This window comes from Tamandua tetradactyla, chromosome 12, assembly GCF_023851605.1.
Source record: "Tamandua tetradactyla isolate mTamTet1 chromosome 12, mTamTet1.pri, whole genome shotgun sequence".
Taxonomy (NCBI): Eukaryota; Metazoa; Chordata; class Mammalia; order Pilosa; family Myrmecophagidae; genus Tamandua; species Tamandua tetradactyla.
In genome coordinates, this window is record NC_135338.1 from 75,385,893 (window position 1) to 75,402,988 (window position 17,096).

Sequence of the window (17,096 nt, forward strand, 5' to 3'; positions counted from 1 at the left end):
AACTTTATATAATTTATAGAATATATGTATTGGTAACATTTTGTTTATGTGAATTCAACTATTAGAAAGTCAGAAAATCTTCACGCTTCTTACATAATTTACAATGTCTCAAATAAACCTATATCTGGCATCATTCTTTTTATAAGATAAAAGAGTATATTCTTTGGAATTTTTCCAGGGGCCCTCTAGAAAATTCCAAAGAGAGTCTGAAATATAAAGATATTGTTTAGACTTGATTTGAGATGGCAAAATTTTAAACATTGTTAGGAGGGTTGAATATAGTTAAATGTTATCACAGGTCGCTGTGAAACAATATTTGGCTCTTTTCTTTAATCAAAGTGACAAAGACTTTAAAATAAATATAGGAAATAACATGATGATAAAGCTTTACTTTATAAAAGTGAGAAGACTTGTTTCTTTTAAACAATTAAGGTCATGATAAAGTCAATATAAAATACAAATGTAACTGAGAAGTTAGGATTTAAGGGATGATTATGATTACTGAATCATTATATAAATATTCCTCTTTACTTTCTAGCATATTAGAGTAGCAGAACGAAATGCCTGAATTCTCTGAATCATAATACTGCTACTCTGATCACTGATAATGGCTGTATAATCTTTATCTTGTGCCCTTATGACTGTAAAAACCTTGTGGCTAACTCGCTTGTACCCATTTATCCAATTTTTAGACTTCAGAGCCTTGCGATAACTGAAGACAGTTCCTAAAATTTATTAATGAGGGGTCTTTGGTCAGCCCAGAACAAACCCAACCCAAGCCCAATGTTATCTTGATGACTGAAACTGGATCTAACCAAAGTGGGTCCACCTGACATGCACAGTAGCTGAAACTTTAGCATATAAGTCACCTATACCTCATTATAATACTAAAAATCACACCCATCATTATATTAAGGCTGCCCTTCCTTATATATTTTCTCTGACTAAGCATGTAATCATTCTTCACATGTTGAATAATTAGATTACCTCTAATTGCATTATTTGGGGCCATAATTCTAAAGTCTGCCCATCTTCTTATACTATAATGTTATAAGAATTACTGAAGTTCAGAGAGACAAATGTTGGGGTCAGTAGGCCATCTGATCTCCTGCTTCATGCCTAGCAATAAACTTTTTCTCTCTTTGAAACTCCAGTACCTCAGGAATTGGTCATTGAACTCATCAGTAAAGAATTCACTGCTTTTGTCTGGTAACACAAGAAGTCTGGTAACAGACTTCAACATGCAATAATCCAAGAAAACTGTTATTTTTTAAAAGCGAAAACAAAATTCCAGCTTTGCATTAGTTTAATATTTGACGCTAAGGCTCTTAACATTTTTATAAATAGATCCATCAAATCTTATATAATTGTGCATGCAAATATACCAATTTGACCATATTAAAAGAGCCTCATTGTGAACATAGTAATTTAAGATTATATTTAGTATGCTAGGTTCAGTAAGGTAAGAATTTATTATGATGCAGGGCCATAATTCTTATACATAAAACTAGTTGGAGTGCTTGATGGCAGTGCACTACTAAGATTTTTTGAAGAGCTAGAACTTATTTTTTCTAATGAGAGAAATCATAAAGTCTAAAATGTCGGCAAGATTTATCTTATGGTTGGGTTAATGGAGTGCTTTACAGCGCTCCTTATATAGGATGTTTCTTTCACCTGGCACACGGACTGTGCTTTAGCTTTCAGACCCTTAATCAGGAGTCCCTAACTGCCCAGAAAATTGTCTTCAGGGTGGTAGGTAACCTATTGTCAATATTATCTGTCCATGCCTACCTTATCCTTATATGGCAGTCTTGGTCTTCAGAAGCTGAGGCCTCTCACCAAAAGGTGGCAGGCTCTCTAATAGCATTTATGTGCATGGTCCTGTCCACCAAGATGATTATGTGATTGCTCTTAGTCGGGGCCCTTGTGAATGAAAATGTAAGGGAGAAAAAAACAAATAAAAAAATGCAACAGAAACATTCCTCTGCATAATATCATAGAAAGAAAGAATGAAGAAGAGATTCCAAGTATTTGGGTATTCACCAAACAGGAGAAATCCCTATAAGCCAAAAGGAAAGGAAAGGGACTGCTGCCACCAGCTCAAACCAAAGGAACAAAGTTAAAAAAAAAAAAACTACCCTTTGGTTGAATTTATTCTTAGGTATTTGATTCTTTTACTTGCCATTGTAAATGGATTTTTTTCTTGATTTCCTCCTCAGATTGCTCATTACTAGTGTATAGAAACATCACTCATTTTTGACATTGATCTTGTACCCAATCATTTTGTTGGGCTCATTTGTTAGTTCTAGTAACTGTTATAGATTGTTTTGAACTTTCTAAATACAGGATCATGCCATCTGAAAATAGTGCAAGTTTTTCTTCTTCTTTTCTAATTTAGATGATTGTTATTTCTTTTTCTTGCCTAATTATTCTGGTTAGTACTTCCAATACAATGTCAGATAACAATGCTGACAATGGGCAACTTTGTCTTGTTTCAGAATTTAGAGGAAAGGTTTTAGTGTTTCACCATTGGTATGATAATTAACAGAACATGGTTTTTCTGGGGTACATAACAGTTTCAAACCAGCACACTATATTTAACTGATTACATTTTCTCAGCTTTTCTGCATTTGATTCTTGCCCTGGATATGTCATACAATTTTTAAGATTGGCTTTTTTGCATTCAATTGTTTCAGCTCCAGGAACAAACTTCCTCTCCTCTGTTACTTCTCCAGGAATCTTTAGCTGTTCCATATGTTTTCATGCAGAATAGTCTCCTCAGCTCCTAGGACTTGTTCAAATTTTCTCCTTACTTAATGCCCCTTTTTTATTACACTTTCAGTTCTGTTACGCAACTTGTCTTACAGCAGTTCAGTATTTTTTTTTTTTTTGTCTAATTCTGTGAGGCTTTTCTGCCTCTGTTTTTCCTCACTAGGATATCTCTCCCTGGGGAGCCAGATGGTTCACTTCAGATAGGTCCATTTTGTTTATCGGTGGTCCAGAAAGCAGAGGTTGGACTGAGGTACTGTGCATGTCTTGCCAAAAGCCACAGTTTTTCTTCCCTTTGGGTACTGTTTAATTTAGCAATCCTCAGCTGCTTATATTCCACCCTGGGTTTCTGCAGACTTGGATCACTGTGCCTGGATATGTGTGGATTTCACACTTACTGTACTGACTGGCTCTATGGGTCTCATCCAGGGCATGAGGGATCCAGACTGTGCTGCTTCTGTGTGACTCCCATGCTGCCTAGGACTGAGAGAGGGGGAGGGGTTCAGACCTAGCTGATTTTGGTGTTTGTTTTTCTTTTTCTTTGATTCAGCATTTGTGGAGTCATTCTCTCATCTCCCACCTCTATCGTACTTGGAGATCCAACTGGCATTTGTCCTTTCATTAGTTGGTTCTGAGAGGAGTCTTTTCCAGGGGGTGTCTTATGTTGCCATGTTGATGATTTCACTCTACCAAGTAGGGTTTTTTAAAGGAAAAAAGGAAGATTATGCAAGGTTTTTGTAAATAATTTTGATTGGTATATGTGCTGGTTTGAATCTGTGGTGGACCCCAGAAAAGACATGTCCTTTAATCCTCATTCAATGTTGCTGGCTGTGGGCTTTCTGATTCTCCCATGGAGATGTGACTTCCCTGACTGTGGGTGTTAACTTTTGATTAGAGGTGGGCCTTGACTGGAATCCTTTAAAAGAGAAAACATTTTGGAGAGTTCCTTTTCAAAGCCATGACAGAGCCAGGAGAACTGCAGAGTCCACCAGCCAGCGGCCTTTGGAGATGAAGAAGGAGAATGCCCCTGGGAGAGCTTCATGAAACAAGAAGCCTGGAGAGAAGCAGACACCATGTTCACCACATGCCTTTCCAGTTGAGAGAGAAACTCTGAACTTCGCTGGCTTTGCTGGAGTGAAGGTTACTTCTTCTCGGTGCCCTAATTTGGACATTTTTATAGACTTGCTTTAATTGGGACATTTTCATGACCTTAAAATTGTCAAGTTACAACTTAATAAATTTTCCCTTTTTAAAAGCCATTCCATTTCCGGTATATCACATTCCGGCAGCTAGCAAACTAGAACAGTATATATTTTGGACTTTCCAAATGTCCTTCAATTTAGACAGTTTACTGATTTCTTTATCTTGCATTTGGTTCATGGTGTCCAGATGAATGCAGAAACACCATGCTTTAGGTTTTGCATACCTGAGCCGTTTGCAATATTTGGCTGAAATGTGCATAAGAATAACTTTCTTAATTAATTGGCCTTCCAACTCCATTTTAAATCTCTTAGTCATAGTAACTACATTGTAACACTTGTCTCAATATAAAACTGTATGACATAGATGGTGGAATAGGATAGGTTGAGTTCACCCCTGCTCAAAGGAACAACTACAGAAGTGACAGAAAAGTGACCAGGAGAGCAGTTCTGGGGTGCAAGTGAGCTGAGAGGGTTTTCTACTTTTATATAGGGAGGTCTTGGATAAAAAAGCTGAGGAACTGAGACACAGAGAACAGGGTGTGGGGATGCCATCGGGACTCCACTGGGGTCAAAAGGCTGCACCCACCAAAGTGCCTGCTCCTAGATCTAGCTTGGGATATCAACCCCCTCAGCTCTGCAGCCTGGAGATCGCTTGAAGAACCTGGAAGCCAGTAAACTTACTTTCCTTGCCTATAGAGACCATCCAGCTAGTTCACAGAGCTTAACGTTCCCCTTTCTATATGGAGGCCCAGAACCCTCAGAAGTGCATGGACAGGCAGGCAAGGATGAGGAAGCAAGCCTGTCTGAGCCTCTAGCCCCAGCACCCCATGTCCCGGTACATATGCATGTCACACACTGTGCCCATGTGCCCACACATGCTGCCACCCCACACCAGGCTCTGTGCGTCCCCTGCCCCCCTACTACCCATGACGCTTCATGACTGTTCCATACACATCTGTACCATCTCCCCATGCCCCACACTCCTGTGTACCATGCACTGTGCATCTGTGCCCTGCCCATCCACACCCCATGCACTTCATAATATGTCCCATGCCCTGACCTGCGTTAACCACCTGGTGTCACACCTCATACCATACCCCCCACATGTCCTGTGCCCCCATCCCCATGCCCTGCACATCCACTCACCAAACCTTGCATCCCCATGACATACTCTGTGTTCTGCCCTGTGATCCACACCATACTTAATCAGTAGGCATTTCTGGATAAGCTATGGCAAGGGCAGCTAACATACTCACTCCAACAATCCATAGTCATTCCAGGTGGAGGTCTGGGTGCCACCAGTGTCACCAGGTTCACAAGCAGAATCTCTGCTAAGGTGAACACTGCCTGTAGGATTGGTGGCTTTCAGCATGCATCAAGACCAGTGGACCTGGCTGAAATTGCACAGGGTCTCCATCCAGCTCACCTGGCAGCTGAAGTCAAAGGGAGGTGGGCCTGAGGAGAACAGAAAGCCCAGGAGCTCCATCTTCTTGAAAGAAACAGAAAGTGCAGCCTGGCAAACTGCCTATTTGTCTAGCATCAAGCAGATCCTCAAGTAGAGTCATATCCCTTACATGGGGTCCAGGCCTTGACTTGGTGGGAAATTACTGATGAACCAAGTGCAAAAGGAGACCTTTAATGCAAATCCAAGCAAACACAAAACCTTAGCTGACTGAGGGAAGTCAACTTCCAAAATAACCTAAGATAATCAAACAAAGCCAAAAGAAAGTCACAAAGCATATGGAGATGCAGGCAGATATAGCCTAATCAAATGACCAAATTAAAACACTGGAGGAGGCAGAGAATCTGGAACAACTAACCAAAGATGTTCATAAAAGTCTTCTGAATAAATTCAATGGGTTGACTACTGATAAAAGTATATCAGGAAGACACTGGAAGAGTATAAAGAAGATTTTGAAAGAATAAATAGAATAATAGCAGTATCACAGTGATGAAAGATATTGTAGACCAAATTGAAAGTACACTAGAGACACACTACATCATATTTGAAAAGGCAGAAGAAAGAATAAGTAAACTAGAGGACAAGACAATTGAATTCTAATGCATAAAAGAACAAATGGCAAAGATGATGGAAAAACTTGAATTTGATCTCAGGGTAATGATGGAAGGCATGAAGTGCACAAATATAAGAATCACCAGTGTCCCAGAAGGAGAAGAGAAGTGTAAACGGCTAGGAGACTAGTTTAGGAAATAATGGGGGAATACTTTCCAACCATTATAAAAGACATAAATACACAAATCAAAGAATCCCAATGAATCTGAAAAAGAATAAATCCAAATAGTCCTACTCCAAGACTACTCCAGACTTCTGACAACACAAGGGGCATTGTGGAAATGAGAAGAAAGTAGTATGATATATTCAGGATCTTGAAGGAGAAAGAATTCCATCCCCAAATTCTTCATCCAGGCTAATAAACCTTCGAAAGTGAAGGAGAGTTTAAAATTTTCAGAGACAGACAGAGGCTGAGACAGACAGAGTGAAGATATTAGAAGAACTCACCTTGTGCCTTTCCAGCTGAGAGAATTTATCAACAAGAGATTGGCCATAAAAGAAATATTAAAGGAAGTTCTGTTGACTGAACAACAACAAAAAAATAAAGACAGGAGAAAGAGGACTGGAGGAGGGCACAGAATTGAAGAGTACCAGTAAAGGTAACTTAAAGGTTTAAAAAGAGAAAGTGGGAAATGAATACACAGATTTGACAAATAAAAACCAAAGGATAAGGTGGTACATTTAAGAAATACCTCTACAGTAATACTTTGAATGTTAACAGACTAAACTCACCAATTAAAAAATATGGATTTGCAGAATGCATTATGAAATATGATCCACTTATGCTGTTTACATGAGACACATTTTAGACCCAAGGATACAAATGGATTGAAAATGAAAGGATGATTTTCTAGTCTGCAAGTGATGGAATGCAATATACCAGAAATGGAATGGCTTTTAAAAAGGGAAATTTATTAAGTTGCTATTTTACAGCTCTAAGGCCATGAATATGTCCAAATTAAAACAAGGCTATAAAAATGTCCAATACAAGACATCTAGGGAAAGATACATTGGTTCAGGAAGACTGATGATACTTGGGGTTTCTCTCTCTCAGCTGGAAAGGCACAAGAAATTAGTTCTGCTAATTTTCTCCCCAACGGCTTCCCCGGGTTCTATCTGTTCTTTTGGTTCTGGTGACTCTTTCCAAAATGGTTCCTTCTTAAAAGGCTCCAGTACAAAACCCCACCTTGAATGGGTGGAGACACATCTCCATGGAAAATATCTAATCAAAAATTACAACCCACAGTTGAGTGGGTCACATCTCCAAGGAACAATAAAAACGATACCACCTGAGCAATACTGAATGAGGATTAAAGGACTTGGCTTTTCTGGGGTGCACAATAAATTCAAGTTGGCATATTCCACCCTTCGGACCCCCCAAAACTTGTCCTTTCCAAATGCAAAATACATTCATTCCATCACAATATCAGAAATCCTTAAACCATTTCAGTAACAATACAAATACAATTCAAAGTCAGAAACTGGGCAAAATCTCATCAAATTCAGCTATAGACAGTGTCTGTCCTAAGGCAAAATTCTCCTCTGGCTCTGGACCTGTGAAACTGAGAATAAGTTATTTGCTGCCAACATACAAAGGAGGGACAGTCATAGAATACATATTCCCATTTCCATGGGGAGAAATTGAAAGGAGTACAGGGATCACTGGGCCCAAATAGTTCTGGAAAACTGCTGGGCAATCTCCAGTAGATTTCAAAGTCTGAGAGTAATTTATCTTCAGGGCTTTAGAAAGTGGCAGTCCCACTCTTTCCAAGGGCCCATGCAGTGGGCCACCTCCCTCTGAATACCTTGGGAGACATTGTGCTCAGGGTTTCTCACTCAGCTGGAAAGGCACATGGCAAGATCTGATAGTTTTCCCTTCAACGGCTTCCCCAGGGTTCTGTCTGTTGTGTTGGCTCTGTCAGTTCTGTTGGCTCTTTCCAAAATGATTCCCTCTTAAAGGGCTTCATAAAAATCCCATCTTTAATGGGCAAAGACACATCTCCATGGAAACCATCTAATCAAAAGTTACCACCCACAATTGGGTGGGTCACTTCTCCATGGAAATAATAAAAAAGATACCACCCAGCAATATTGAAAGAGGATTAATGGAATGGCTTTTCTGGGGTACACAATAGATTCAAATTGACAAAGGAGCATCTGCATGGGAAAAAATGTTCCATAAAACTATAATCAAAAGAAAGCAGGTGTAGCCATATTAATATTAGACAAAATAAGCCTTAAAGGTAAGAATGTCATAAGAAACAAGGAAGAGCACTACATAGTAATAAAAGGGACAATTCATCAAGAATAAATAAAAACCCTAAATGCTTATTCTCCCAATCAAGAAGCCACAAAGCACATGAGGCAAACACTGGCAAAACTGAAAGGAGCAATAGAAGTTTCAACAATAATAGTGGGAGAATTCAATATATCATTCTCCTCTATAGACAGAACAACCAGACAGAGGATAAACAAAGAAATAGAGAATTTAAACAACTTGATAAATGAATTAGACCTAACAGACATATATAGATCATTATACCCCAAAGCACCAAGCTATATATTCTCCTCTAGTGCTCATGAAACATTCCCCAGTATAGTTCATATGCTGGGACACAAAATAGATCTCTATAAATTTAAAAACATTGAAAATATTCAAAGCACTTTCTCTAATCACAATGGGATGAACCTGGAAAGCAATAGTACCAGAGAACTAGAACGTTCACAAACATATGGACATTAAATAATGCACTCTTAAACATTTAGGGAGTCAAAGAAGAAATTGCTAAAGAAATGAGTAAATATCTAGAGATGAATAAAAATGAGAATACAACACATTAGAAATTATGGAATGCTGTGAAGGCAATGTTAAGAGGGAAGTTTATTTCCCTAAATGTCTATATTAAAAATGAAGAAAAAGCAAACACCATGGAGCAAAAATCATCACCTGCAGGAGCTAAGGAAAGAACAGCAAACTAACCCCAAAGCAGATAGAACAAGAGGAATAACAAAAATTAAAGCAGAAATAAATGGAGAGAAAAAAAATAGAAATAATTAATTAAACCAAAAATCGGTTTCCTGAGAAAATCAATAAAATTGATGGACTCCTAGCTACAGTGGTAAAGAAAACAGAGAGAAAGAGTGCAAATATACAAAATCAGAAGTGAGAATACAATGAACCCTGAAGAAAAAAAAATTGTAAAAGGATACTATGAACCACTATATGTCAATAAACTAGACAGCTTAGATGAAATGGATGAATTCCTAGAAACTCATGAGCGACTTACATTGACTAAGAAGAAACAGAAGATCTCGTCAAACCAATCACAAGTAAAGAGATTCAATCAGTCATCAAAATTTTCCTACAAAGAAAAGCCCATGGCCAGTTGGAGTTACAGGGCAATTTTATCAAACATTCCAAAAAGAACTAACACCAATCCTGCTCAAACTATTCCAAAAATTGGAGGAAAAAGAACACTACCTAACGCATTTTATGAAGCTGATATCACTCTAATTCCAAAGCCAGGTAAAGAAGCCACAAGAAAGGAAAACTACATGCTAATCTCCCTAACAAATATAGATGCAAAAATTCTCAACAAAATATTAGTGTGATGGTTAGGTTCTGACATCAACATGGCCAGGTGATGGTGCTCAGTTTTCTGTCAGGCAAGCACTGGCCTATATTTTGTGTCTGGTTGATAAACTAGAAGGCTGATTTATTAAGTCATCACTCAGTTGATTACAGCTGTGGCTGATTACATTTTTGCTCAACTAAGGGCATGTCTCCCACAAATGAGATAATACATCTGTGGAATGTGATCCAATCAATTAAAGATGTCTAAGGGGAAAGAGAGAATTTTCACTGTTTATCCAGTCAGTGAGATGCTCTTATGGAGTTTGTCAAGACCCTTCATCAAATTTGCCAGCCTTGTAGTCTACTCTACAGATTTGTGACTCTTACAGTTTCACAGTTTTGTAAGACACTTTTATAAATCTTATATTTACAGGTATCTCCTGTTGGTTCTGTTTCTCTAGAGAATCTTGATTTATGCAACTAGTAAATCAAATCCAATGACATTAAAAGAATCATGTACCATGAAAATGTGGGGTTTTATACCAGGAATGCAAAGGTGGTTCAATACAACAAAATCATTCAATGTAATAAAGCACATCAACAAATTGAAAGGGAAAAATCACATGCTCATTTCAATTGATGCTGAAAAAGCATTTGACAAAATTCAGCATTATTTTCTGATAAAAACACTCCAAGAAGAAGGAATTGAAAGAAAATTTTTCAATATGATAAAGAGTATATATGAAAAACCTGTAACCAGCATCATACTCAGTGGAGAGTGATTGAAAACATTCCACCTAAGTCTGGGAACAAGACAAGGATGTGCTCTGTCACCACTATTACGCAACATTGTATTAGAAGTTCTAGCTAGAGCAATCAAACAAGAAAAAGAAATAAAAGACATCCAAATCAGAAAGGAAGGAATAAAACTTGCATTATTTACAAATGACACGATGCTATACTTGGAAAATCCTGAGAAATTTGTGATATGGCTTCTTGAGCTAAAAAACAAATTCAGCAAAGTGGCAGGATACAAAATTAATGTCCAAAAATCAGTCATGTTTCCATACACAAGTGATGACCTAACTGAGGAAACAATTAAGGAAAAAATTCATTCAAAATAGCAACTAAATGAATCAGGTATCTAGGAATAAACTTAACCAGGGATGCAAAGGCCTCATACACAGAAAAGTTTATAACATTGCTAAAAGAAATCAAAGAAGATCTAAATAGGTGGAAAGACATTCTGTGCTCATGGATAGGAATGTTAAATGTAATTAAGATGTCAATTCTACCCAAACTGATCTACAAAGTTAATCAAAGTTACAATGACTTTCTTGAAGATTTGGAAAAACTAGTTATGAAATTAATTTGGAAGGGTAAAAGAACTTGAATAGTTAAAAATATCCTAAAATAGAAGAACAAAGTGGGAGGATTAACACTTCTTAATTTCAAAACTTGTTACAAAGCGACAGTCAAAGCAGCATGGTACTGGCACAAAAATAGAAGTATTAAACAATGGAATCAAATTGAGTGTGCAGAGATTGACCCCCAAACTTGTGGTCAACTGATCTTTGACAAGGCCCCCCATCCATTGAACTGGGACAGAGTAATTCTTTCAATAAATTGGTATGGGACAACTGGATTATCAATAGACAGAAGAATGAAAGAGGACCCTTACTTACACCTTATATGTAGATTAAGTCATAGTGGACCAAGACCTAAATATAAGAGCAAGTACTATTGAACTCCTAGAAGAAAATATAGGGAAACATCTTTAAGACTTAGTAATAGTATGCAGCTTCCTAATCTTTACATTCAAATTACAAACAATGAATTAGAAAATAAATAGGAACTCCTCAAAATTAAGTGTTTCTGTGCCTCAAAAGACTGCCAAAAAGATGAAGAGGCAGCCAACTCAATAGTAGAAAATATTTGGAAATTACATATCTTATAAGGGTTTGATATCCTATATACATAAAGAAATCATACAACTCAACAATGAAGGAACAAGCAAGCCAACTATAAAAAGGGCTAATGATATGAATAAATGTTTTTCTGAAGAATAAGTACAGAAGACCAAAAAGCACATGAAGACATGATCATTTTCATTAGCTATAAGGGAATGCATATCAAGACTACAATGAGATATCACCTCATACTCATAGGAAAGGCTATTAAATAAACAGGAACCTACAAATATTGGAAGTGAGTAAAAATTGGAACACTTACGTATTGCTGGTGGGAATGTATAATGGCATAGCCACTACAGAAGATGCTTTGGCTGTTCCTTAGAAAACTGAATATCGAGTTGCCCTATGATTCGTCATACCACTACTCAGTATATACCCAGAAGAGCTGAAAGCCATGACACAAAGAGACATTAGTACATTAATGATCATAGCAACATTATTCACAATTGCCATAAAATGGAAACAACTTAAGTGTTCATCAACAGATGATTGGATAAACAAAATGTGGCACATACATATGATAGAATATGCGGTAGTAAGAATAAATGAAGTCTTGAAGCATAAGACAACATGGATGAACCTTAAGGACATAATGCTGAGTGAAATAAGCCAGACACAAAAGGATAGATACCGTGATAGATGATCTTAGTTATGTCCTTGGTAAAGGTAAAGCCAGAGGCTTATAATATAGAATATAGGGGGCCTAGATATACTTAGACACTAGAGATGGGTGAACTGTTAGCTAATGAGTTTGAATTCAAACATAAGGGGATGGGCAGAAGTGAAAGCAGTTCATTAATGGGTCTACAAGTAATAATTCCATATTGAAAGCGAGCATGATTGAAAGGGGTTGTACAGAGCCATGTACCCCACCGATTAACACTGCAAATACAAATAAGTTCTTGTGTGAACTACTTCAAAGGTATGAATCTTGTACAAGATAAATATAAGGGAAAACTACTATTGCAGGCTATGATCTATACATAAAAGGAAGCCATCAACAGTACAAAAGCAATGTCAGGGGCAAATAATTGGAGGGAAGGATAAGAGTTAAGGGGAGGTTTGGATTCCCTATTTGTTGAGGGTGTATTTTTCCATTATTTTTTCTCATTGGAGCACTAAAAATTGTCTAAAATTGAGAATGTTGATTATTACTGTACAACTAAGTGAGGATTATGTGAGACATGGCTTGTCGACTGTGGACATTATACATGATGCCCACTGGAAGAAGATAGCTGAATGATACATTGACTGATAAGTAGAATGGAAAACTGTGGTGTATAAATACGATGGAATATTGTGCAGCTACAGAAAGGAGGCAAAGTCATGAGGCATGCAACAGATGAATGAAATTTGGGGATATTATGTGGTGAAAAATAAGCCAGAAACAAAAGAGCCATTGTATGGTTTCATTTAGAAAATACTTATAAGAAAATTGGGGCCTGGATTGTAAGCTCTTATAGCAGTCACACTTAGTCCAGAGCTGTAAAATTTATTTCTAGATTTTGAGATACTGTGCTATATATGTATAACCTGATATCTCCTTGGAACTTTGACTACCTGCGTGACACCCATCACTCAGATTGGAGTTCTGCACCTCTGAAAGTCAGCATTGCTAGATACAACAACTGTTAAAGAAAATGAAAAAGAGATCAGGCTTCAATTTGAGATAGGAATGAAGCCTATTAGGTCGAGATTATGGTAAATTAGATTACTGGGGTAAGGATGACATTGTCAGTATTTTAGAACTTCATCTACAGTATGAGACCAAAGGAAGAGAGATTCAGGTTGTCCAAAATCTAAATTTTCTGCAGCACATAATCTAATTCAACCTGTCTAGGTAATTCATTTAGACAACCCAAGTCCATGGAGTCTAGAATAAGGGTTTATAATTCTGCATAGCTTAATGTAATACCCGGATATATTCCAGAGTATGTTGAGCAGATAATTTAAAAGTATTAGTAAAGTCCCTTGAATGAGGAGAAAAAATCTGGAGGTATTAAGGTTTACTACCAGGGAAACATCTGATACTGTCTCAAACATAAGGCTTTACCAAGTCAATAGGCCAAACCCTTGAATGTGAGGCATACTCTTGTGAAGTTTATTTCTGTAGTAGAGAAGCTCAGTCTACCTATAGTTATGCCTAGAAGTTACTTATAGAAAACCTCTTCTGTTGCTCAGATGTGGCTTCTCTCTCTAAGTCCCACTCAGTAAGTAAAATCATTATCCACTCCCCTACTTGGGACATGACATCCAGGGGCTAAAGTTTCCTTGGCAACACAGACATGACTCCCATGGGTGAGCCTGGCCCGGGCATCATGGGATCAACAACATCTTCTTGACAAAAGGGGGGAAAGGAATGTAACAAAATAAGGTATTTTTGGCTAAGAGAGTTCAAATAAAGTCAAGAGGCTATTCTGGAATTGTCTTATGTTAGTTTCAGCTAGATATTGCTAATTACCAGGTTTTGCCAAACCCCACCCCAAACCATTCCTGCTAACCCTGAAGAACACCAAGAGCTTTATTTGAAATTCTACAAAAGTTTCATGTGCTAAGATTATTTTCCAAAACCTGCAGCCTTCAAATGGGTTCCTAGGCTAGATATGTCCTAAAATCTAGAGGGATCAGCCTCTCCAAGAACTTCAACTATTTCTATTCCCCACTCCACATTATCAACACCCCTTTCCAACACGAAAAAGTTAGAATGGCCACAGCCCAAATACCCCTAAAGACTGGGAGAAGGATCAAAGGAGATGGAGGAGTTATAACAAAGAAGATAGGATGTAACAAATGAGTAAGACTGCTGAATTGTCATATTGATATTTCTTTCAGTCTCCAGTGTCTTGGAGCAGCTAGAAGGAAAAAATTAAACTGGTTGACCTATGACCCATACCAAACTCTGAAATCTGTTTTATCACTTATTTTTATAATGTGTTCTGAAATATATTGCTTTTTTTTGTACATATATTATATGTCACAATAAAAATGCTAAAAATAACTATATGACAGTCTGGAGGACCTAAGACCAAGTATATCAGTTATGCTTAGTAAAATAAATGGGCTTGTTTAAGCTTTTACTGAAATAAAAATGATTTTCATCTTGCCTAAAAAATAAAATCCCAATTTACGCTTATGCAACAGAAAGGAGCAGGGTGTGATTAAGTAAGGGTGGGAGATAGAGTGAGAGGGATAAAAAGAAAGACTAAGAAATTTAAAAATGAAAGGATTGTCAAAGATATGCAAGGCAAATGAAAGTAAAGATTTTGAGTAACAAACTTGGTATCAGATATAGTAAAATTTAGGTCAACATGCATTTAAGAAGACAAAGGTGAGCACTTCATGATGAGAAAGTCTGAAATTCAAAAGAGATTGGTCTTGCTCACATTTCAGGAATTTCATGTTTCCCTGTGCTTCTGTCTCACTCCTCCTTACACTGATATTTCTCAGGCAAGGAGTCATTAAGCACACATGGCTGGAAGAGCTTGCTACAATCTGATGACAAACCCAAGCTCCTAGAGGGAAAGACAATTTTTTAGAAATTGCCTCTGTCTCCTCAAAACATGGCAAGTTAGTAATTTATCTGTCGGATTAGCCATATCATGAATATTTGAAATCCCTACCCTGCTGGTTATACTTTGAAAAAACATAATAACTTGATAAAAGCCTGAAAAGCAAAATGCTGTTGTTTTCATGAAAAAGAAGTGAAGTGCTAGGAGTGGAAATATAAGCAGCTCCCTTTGTAATAAAGTTGGCATTTGCATCTAAGATGGTTTCTAAAGCCTCAGGGATATGACAACTCTTTGTACCCCTGACCTCAGCTGCTGCTGGTGCCCACAAATTGTGATTTCTAAGGGACAGGTAGGGATGAAAAATAAAGCGTGAACATTCTACAAACAACAACTGAGCCAGCAGATGTATATGTGTGTGTAAACCCTCATGTCTATGTCTGTGTGTGTATGTGTGTGTATAGTTGGGGTATCTCAGTGTATGTGTCTGTGTGTGTCTCTGTGTGGGTGCCTCCCTGTGTATGTGTCTGTGTGTGTACATGTCTGTGTGTGTGTGTGTGTGTGTGTGTGTGTATATATGCATATTCGCATGTGTGGGGCCCATTATTTTCATTCAGGTCCTAGGGAAATTTTGTACCTACCAATGAGGTCTCATCCTACAAACTAAATGGAAATTAATCATCCCTTAAGGACAGAACCTACCAAAAACAAGCTTTCCTTTTTCTTATGTCTTTCCTTCCCACTCATCTTTAATAAAGCACTTTAAAGGAAGAGCTCTGGTGACCCCGTGACTCATGCTAACACTTGACATTTCCAAATGCCATTGAATAACAAACACTGGAGATCCTTTGCTTGTCCTTTGTGGTGGATTTCAGAAATGAAAAACAGCCTTGCTTTTCGATGTAACTGTTGTAACTGTTCAAAATATTCTATTGATTAGTTAAATTTTTCTTCGTCATCAGGACGTAGACATTCCATAATCTTTCCTGTTGCAGAATTTAGACTTGTTAAGGGGAGGGCTCCTCCCAGCCCCCATGCAATGGGGTCCAGGTGTTCCCTATGTATGTTCAGGGTTCTGGAAGTAGCATTGACCTTCAATTGCTATGTCCTGAAGGTTGGCCCTCAGTGGACGCAAGTGAAAGTGGACACAGAGGTCATTCAAAGGTAGTCACTCATCTCTAGGAGTGCCAGAAGAACACAAATCAAAACAGAGAGCTGAAAGTCTGTTCTCCATGGATGCGGAGGAACATGATTCAAGTCACATTTTTTTTCAAATAGGTGTATCCTGTGAAAAACCAGAAGAGTCACAATGCCACACATTTATTGGCAAAGGGTATGGAAGAGGAAAAGCTAATTTTAGGCAATATCTACAAGCTACCACAGAGAAACTCAACTTTGCATGTGAGGCATGAACCTGTGAAAGTAAGCGCCTTCAAAATTGAGTGGGAAGGAAGGGTCTTCCTCTTGGCAAGATCTAATGAAATCTCCAGTGATGTGAAGACAAGCTATCCTTGAAACAGTTGGAGTCCCAGGCCATGTATGTATGTGCACTTATGTACATGCTCTATTCATTTTAATATTTCTGTTTGTCCCACTCTCTAGTTTTTAGAGAATGCTTTCTTTCCCTTTTTGTACCCTCATATACGCCACCCACTTTGTCTCCAGATGAAAGATACTAGTGTATTTTGAAGGTACCTGGGTGAGAAATTGAATATTCAAATGGACAATGGCCTGATCATATATGACAATAGCACTCTGTCCCACAACTTCTGTACCAACCAGCCCAGGAATCCAAATTATAGGACCTGCAGCAATTGGGCCAGAGCAGTCAGGATATGGTCAATGATTATCATCTTCCTTAATTTTTGCCCCTGTTTCTAACTCAGGAGCCAAATACTCTCCCTAAACAATCACATAGGATTCTCTGCTTCTAGTTAGCCTACCTCCTAGTTCCTCATGGCAACAGGTTTCCAATCAAGACACTTCTGAAGTCTTCCC

The 17,096-nt window shown here is 37.9% G+C and overlaps 1 long non-coding RNA gene across 4 annotated transcripts in view; it reads right to left on the reverse strand.

Moving 5' to 3' along the window:
• The window catches only part of LOC143651603 (uncharacterized), a 51,682-nt gene that overhangs the window by 15,185 nt on the left and 19,401 nt on the right, over positions 1 to 17,096 (reverse strand). For 3 of the 4 annotated variants that reach the window (XR_013160061.1, XR_013160064.1, XR_013160062.1), the window contains exon 3: positions 1,792 to 1,923. The exons of the other annotated variant lie outside the window; for it this stretch is intronic. This is a non-coding gene — a long non-coding RNA (uncharacterized LOC143651603). The remainder of the gene's footprint in view (positions 1 to 1,791; positions 1,924 to 17,096) is intronic. 4 annotated transcript variants of the gene reach the window in all.